Genomic DNA, 7,165 nt, shown 5'->3' with positions numbered 1-7,165 from the left:
TGAAGACGTTCTGAAGACTTTGAAAGTGAAGAAATTGGTGTGACCTTGAAGACTTGGTATTCATTTGAGGAACATGAAGCGTGAAGACTTTTGTTTTCGTAGTTTCATTTTCTCTTTCTTGAGTCATAGGAAACACCGTACTGTAAAAGGGGGTCGAGGAAATACTAAGGAAAAATTTCCATGTGATGCTCAACTCAAAATCCTACACCTACCAATCCTTTCGAGTGAAGCCATTGGAAATCTCATACAGTTCAGTCAATTTCTTCAGTGACAGAGACGAAGTTCTTCTGGTCTCTGAGGAATTTGTTTTGACTGAGGAGTTAGGAATTCGCCAGTGCGGATTGTCTACACAGTGAGGAACATGATAGCCCTGAGGAATTTGATACTCAAATTTCCGACCGTTGCTGTGCTATGCGCCAGCTGTCCCAAAATATCTACCCACCTAACGGTCATATCATTGAAGGGCATTTATGTCTTATCATGTCGGGCTGCTCCCTAGGCTATAAATAGCCGCCCCCTACAACCACTAGCTGGTTGGCTGCTCCGAGAAAAACTGACACTTGTCATTTGAGAGCATCCCATCCTCCGAGGACTTTGAGCGAAAATCATCAAGTGAGGAAAACCCAAACCTAAACACCCACAAACCTAAAGTGATTGAGCATCACTGAAGAGATTGATCCTGTGTGAATCCGACGCTTGTTACCTTTGAAGACTGTGCTTCTTCCAGACGGTTAGGCGTCATGGTCTAGAGCATCCAAGAGGAAATTGTGGATCGCCGAGTGACCGCGTCTGTGAAGGTTTGGAAGTCACCTGAAGACTTACCACGAGTGATTGGGCGAGGTCTGCGTGACCTTAGCTCAAGAAGAATACGGTGAGGACTGTGTGTCCGGGACTGTGTGTCCTCAGGTTTAAATACCTAGCCGCTCAAACCAGGCGTACAACTGAGACAGCAGTTGGAACTGGTCTACCAAATCATTGTCTTCACCAAGCTTACTGGTTCTATTTCCTCAACTCTTTCATTTCCTCATAACTGTGTTGTGCACTTGTTCATATATGTGTTTGAAGACTTTGACTGAAGACTTTCTCATTTTCCTCAGTTCAATTTCTTCAGTCTGTTTGTCTTCATCCCGTGCTATCCTGTGTTTACGCTTCTGTACTCTGTGCTTGTCTTCATTTCATCATGATGATCATGCTTGTGTTCTGCTATGCATACTTTTGAGTAATTATTCCACTGCAAGTAGTTCTTCGCTAAGGAATTTCCTTACTGGCAAATTCCTCACCGAAGAATTCATAAAAATCGCCTATTCACCCCCTCTAGTCGATATAACGCACTTTCAACTCCCCACTCCCTCTCCTCTCCAACCTCCTCGTCTCCCTCACCGCATCCTCTCCATCGCCATGGCGGACGCAGGAGGCGATCGCCCCAATTGGGGCGCAGATCTGGTGGAGCAGGCGCGGCAGGTTGCTGCGGGCACCTTTGTGAGGGGACGTGCCGGCGTCCAGCGCGGTGTCCCCCCGCTGCAGATCTGGAGAAGGCGGGGGCAGGCTGCAACGGCGCAGTCCAGCCAGATGCGCCCGCTCTGGCGATCTCCGGCGAGGCGCAGAAGGTGGAGGCGGGCTCTGGCGAGGCGCAGAAGGTGGAGGCGGGCTCTGGCGAGGCGCACGAGGTGGAGAAGGTGGAGGCCGGCTCCGGCGACGAGCAGGCGGAGGAGAAGGTATCTACTTATCACTTTTATTTGGTAGTTTTTAGATTGAAGGGTTTGTGGCCAGAAGTTTCTTTGGTTAGATTTGTTGGATGTAGGGTTTTCTCTGCATTAGGGTTTTCCTGTATTTGATTCGTGCAAGAATGGTGGACCACATATGATTATTATATTAGGTTAGAAGTAGCCGGATTGAGGGATGGGTTTTTTTCAGATGCTTATTAGATTAGTAGTGGAATTTTTGCTTGTTAGATTTTAATTAGTATGAGGTTGAACACCTTATTTAAGGGGGATTTTAAGGTCAGATAGACGTCATATGATTATTAGATCTGTAGTTCAATGCTGCAGACATATATGATTATTTGATTTGATCTGTGGATCAATGATACTGGATGGAAACATATTTGATTTGGAATGCATTAATTTTGATGTGCCAATGAATTGATTTAGATGATACAAGATTCATCTATAGTATAATTTGTTGTTGTTTAGGTAAGTAATGAAAATTTAGATGTTTGTTGGAGATGTATGCATTTATAGTTGAAGTTGTACCTAATTAACTACTGCATTATGTTAATATGTGTAGGAGCTTTGCTGCATTATTCCAAAAACAGTAATTTGTGCATATTAAAATTTGTAGTTGGCTTCTGTAATTAGTAGCAATGGACGTAATATTATATTTAGGGGGCTAAGAGATAACTCACTATACAATTGCAGAAGGGTGGCCTAAAAAAAAGTAACATGGCCTTGAAATATTGTCCTTGTACAAAATTTTATTAACCAAATGTTGTAGGCAGGCCTATTGTCCAGCCTCATAAAATTAACCTAGCCAGGGATTTTCCTCTTGTGCAAATTCTTATGATGAATTACAAAAATATGCAGCTGGGATGTCACCATTGTATAATGATATGTCTCCGTCGTATCTATAATTTTTGATTGTTCCATGCCAATATTATTCAACTTTCATATACTTTTTGGCAACTTTTTATACTATTTTTGGGACTAACATATTGATCCAGTGCCCAGTGCCAGTTCCTGTTTGTTGCATGTTTTATGTTTCGCAGAATATCCATATCAAACGGAATCCAAACGGGATAAAAACGGACGGAGCTTATTTTTGGAATATTTGGAAAATTCCGGAAGAAAAAGCCACGCGAGACGGTGCCCGAGGTGGCCACGAGGCAGGGGGGCGCCCCTGCCCCCCTGGGCGCGCCCCTGACCCTCGTGGGCCACCCGTAAGGCGGTTGATGCCCTTGTTCGGCCGCAAGAAAGCTATTTTTTGGTAAAAAATCACGGCGAAGGTTTCAGTCCAATCGGAGTTACGGATCTCCATATATATATATATACGAAACGGTGAAAGGGCACGAGACGAGAACGCAGAAACAAAGAGAGACAGAGAGACAGATCCAATCTCGGAGGGGCTCTCGCCCCTCCCACGCCATGGAGGCCAAGGACCAGAGGGGAAACCCTTCTCCCATCTAGGGAGGAGGTCAAGGAAGAAGAAGACGAAGGGGCCCCCTCTCCCCTTCTCTTCCGGTGGTGCCGGAACGCTGCCGTGGCCATCATCGTCACCGCAATCTTCACCAACAACTTCACCGCCATCATCACCAACTCTTCCCCCCTCTATGCAGCGGTGTAACCTCTTTCTTACCCGCTCTAATCTCTACTTAAACATGGTGCTCAACGCTATATATTATTTCCCAATGATGTATGGCTATCCTATGATGTTTGAGTAGATCTGTTTTGTCCTATGGGCTATTTGATGATCAAGGTTGGTTTGAGTTGCATGTTTTATTATTGGTGCTGTCCTATGGCGCTCTCCGTGTCGCGCAAGCATGAGGGATTCCCGCTGTAGGGTTTGCAATATGTTCATGATTTGCTTATGGTGGGTGGCGTGAGTGACAGAAGCACAGACCCGAGTAAGTAGGTTGTTTGCGTATGGGATAAAGAGGACTTGATGCTTTAATGCTATGGTTGGGTTTTACCTTAATGATCTTTAGTAGTTGTGGATGCTTGCTAGAGTTCCAATCATAAGTGCATATGATCCAAGTAGAGAAAGTATGTTAGCTTATGCCTCTCCCTCAAATAAAATTGCAATAATGATTACCGGTCTAGTTATCGATTGCCTAGGGACAAATAACTTTCTCGTGACAAAAAGCTCTCTACTAAAACTAATTTAGTTGTGTCTTTATCTAAACAGCCCCTACTTTTTATTTACGCACTCTTTATTTTCTTGCAAACCTATCCAAAAACACCTACAAAGTACTTCTAGTTTCATACTTGTTTCCGGTAAAGCGAACGTCAAGCGTGCGTAGAGTTGTATCGGTGGTCGATAGAACTTGAGGGAATATTTGTTCTACCTTTAGCTCCTCGTTGGGTTCGACACTCTTACTTATCGAAAGAGGCTACAATTGATCCCCTATACTTGTGGGTTATCATATAACTATGAAGTAAACATTCCAAGGCAGGATCCTAGCAACAAAATATACTATATGTTCCCATTAATTAGTGTGGGGGGAATTCCCTCAAAAGAAAAGTGTTAGGTTAATCCAGAGAATGTCAAGAATCCAGCTTGGATTTCATTAGCATTTATGAAGGAAAGCATTTGTCTGTGGATTGATTGCTTAGATTCTGTATTTATAAGGAACACATTTATTTGTATGTACATATCAATGAACTTGTATGTTGATAACCCTACTGTTTAATATGTAGATAGCTTAATATATAGTCTATCAATTAGTTGTTGAAATGTACATACCATGTGTAACCAGTGCACTCTTTCAATATAGATTGGAGCTTTCCATCATTATGCAAAAACAAATTGTTTAGGTAGCTTTATTTGTTTATATGTAGGTTTCATATTAAATTATTTTGCATTGGAAAATATATTGACAATATTGGTCACTTGCAACATACCAATGTGGTTCACATTCACAATTTTGTTTGTAATGACATTCTTTGAACTGCAATTCAATTCATTGTAATTCATGTGCTTGTTTGACAATATAGCAGGAGGAGGAGGATCTTGTGGGCAACAATAGGAAGTGGGACAAGACTGGGTTCTACCCATATGACAGTGATGAATATGAGCCGTACGAGGTAAGGCCTAGTTGAAATGTTATTTGTGCATTGAGTTAGTATTACGTGTTTATAGTATTTGAATGCATAATGTATTAATGTTAGTCATTAATGTGTGCAGTATGAATCTGGAGATGATGTGGTCGAGGGGAACGTCGAGTCCTTTGAAGAGAAGGTGGTGTTGAAGATCAGGGCCCAAGGATCTGGTATGTACCACAACTGGCAAACGAAAAAGTTCCGCTGCCCCTACTACAGCAGGCCCAAGCCCAGGTCTGGGTTATTGGAGCATCTGATGGAACATTGCCGGGCTACATCGATCTCCAGTGATGACTACAAGATCAGGGCTCAGCATTCTTCCCTCCTGAAGGTCCTGAGAAACCCTAACATCTAGTCGTACATCATGCTGATCATTAGAAGCTGGAAGCCCTACTCATCATCAGTATTTTTGATGATGTTTTACTTTTGGAAAGCTGCATGTGGGTCTGAACTGGTTGGAAACTAGCTCTATTAATGTAATGTAATGTATTGTGTGTCTGAACTGGATCTGTTGTAAACTGCCTGGTACCTGTGGTGGTAACCTAGAATGCTATCTATATATGTGTGGCCTTAACTTTATTGGCGGTGAATTCTTCCTTCATGTTTAGTTGTTGTTTCGATGGTGCAATGATCACAAATGGCGCTTCAGTGTTGCTTCAGACATGTTGCAACACTTGTCTATGCTGTGGGCAAGTGCAACATGATGTGCCCATGTGCCAATCTTACCAAATATTGAATATGGCAATGTTCCAAATTGGCTGTCATGAATTATAGTACATGGGGTTTAGTCAAGTTACTGATAATTGTTCATCCTCAGACATTCCATCAATGCATAATTTGAATAAGCAAAAAGATCAAATGTTCCATCATTTGAACCTATGTTGCAATAACAGAGCAAATATTCCATCGTCAAAGTGTGAAGGAATTAAATGTAAGTTTAGAAGAGTAATGTAATACTAGTTAAAAATAATGTGTGCAAAAAAAAAGAATTTGAAATAAGATGTACTTTATTTTTTAATAAAGTTATATTATCCTACTTATTAGAATTTTGAAAATGTCACTTATTTATAATAAAAGAAAATATAAATATTGAAAAAGATGTGTTTGATAAAAATACCTTTTGAATTTTTGGTATGTTATTATTTGAGGGGTCATGTAAATTTTATGTTATTTTTTGAGTGCCGAGGTAATTTTTATGTAAACAGAAGGAAAAGGAAAAAATAAACAAAAGGAAAAGCATGGGCCAGCCTAGCCATCTTGGAAACCTAGCTTTATAAATAAAAAATTCAAAAAAAGAGGGCATTAAAAAATAAACAAATATAAGAGGGCAGTATAAATTAAAAAAATCCAAAAAAATCCAAAGAAAATATAAGAGGGCATTATAAACAAATATAAGAGGGCATTAGAAATTTCAAAGAAAATTTGAAAAAATATATATTTTACAATGCCCCTTGAGGTATAGACCAATGTTTTGACCAGTCAGTCTAGAGGGCATTATAAATTTTTTTAAAAAAAAAAAACCTTGGAAACCAAGCTTTGTTTGTGCAAGAGATCATGTGTGCCAAAATTGAGGTGATTTGGAGGTGGTTGAAAAAATCACCGCATTTCGGAGGGGCTATTTGGTCTAACTTAAGCCAGTTTTTGAACGAAGGTGATTTTTCCCACCACCTCCAAATCACCCAAATTTTCTTGTACATGGTGACCCACATGTGCCAAACATGGCTATGAAGGAAAATTTGGAAAAAGAATAATTTACAATGCCCCCTTGAGGTATAGACCGATGTTTTGACCAGTCAGTCTAGAGGGAATTATAAATTAACAAAAAATTCAAAAAAATTTATAAAACCTTGGAAACCTAGCTTTGTTTGTGCAAGAGATCATGTGTGCCAAATTTGAGGTGATTTGGAGGTGGTCGAAAAAATCACCGCATTCCGGAGGGGCCATTTGGTCTAACTTAAGCCAGTTTTTGAACAAAGGTGATTTTTCCCACCACCTCCAAATCACCCAAATTTTCTTGTACATGGTGACCCACATGTGCCAAACATGTCTAAGAAAGAAAATTTGGAAAAATAATATTTTACAATGCCCCCCTGAGGTACAGACCGATGTTTTGACCAGTCAGTCTAGAGGGCATTATAAATTAATAAAAATTTCAAAAAAATATAAAACCTTGGAAACCTAGCTTTGTTTGTGCAAGAGATCATGTGTGCAAAAGTTGAGGTGATTTGTAGGTGGTCCAAAAAACCCTAGAACACTGCCCCAGCGTGACGCAACGTGCGTTTTGTGTCCGAATTCGTGCACACCTTGCCTGGGGGGCCACATTGGCCATGCCCACATGCTCCCAAAAGTTG

This window comes from Triticum aestivum, chromosome 1D, assembly GCF_018294505.1.
Source record: "Triticum aestivum cultivar Chinese Spring chromosome 1D, IWGSC CS RefSeq v2.1, whole genome shotgun sequence".
In the NCBI taxonomy this organism is placed as follows: domain Eukaryota; kingdom Viridiplantae; phylum Streptophyta; class Magnoliopsida; order Poales; family Poaceae; genus Triticum; species Triticum aestivum.
The sequence above is the reverse complement of the archived record's forward strand: the minus strand, read 5'-3'. Positions refer to the sequence as shown.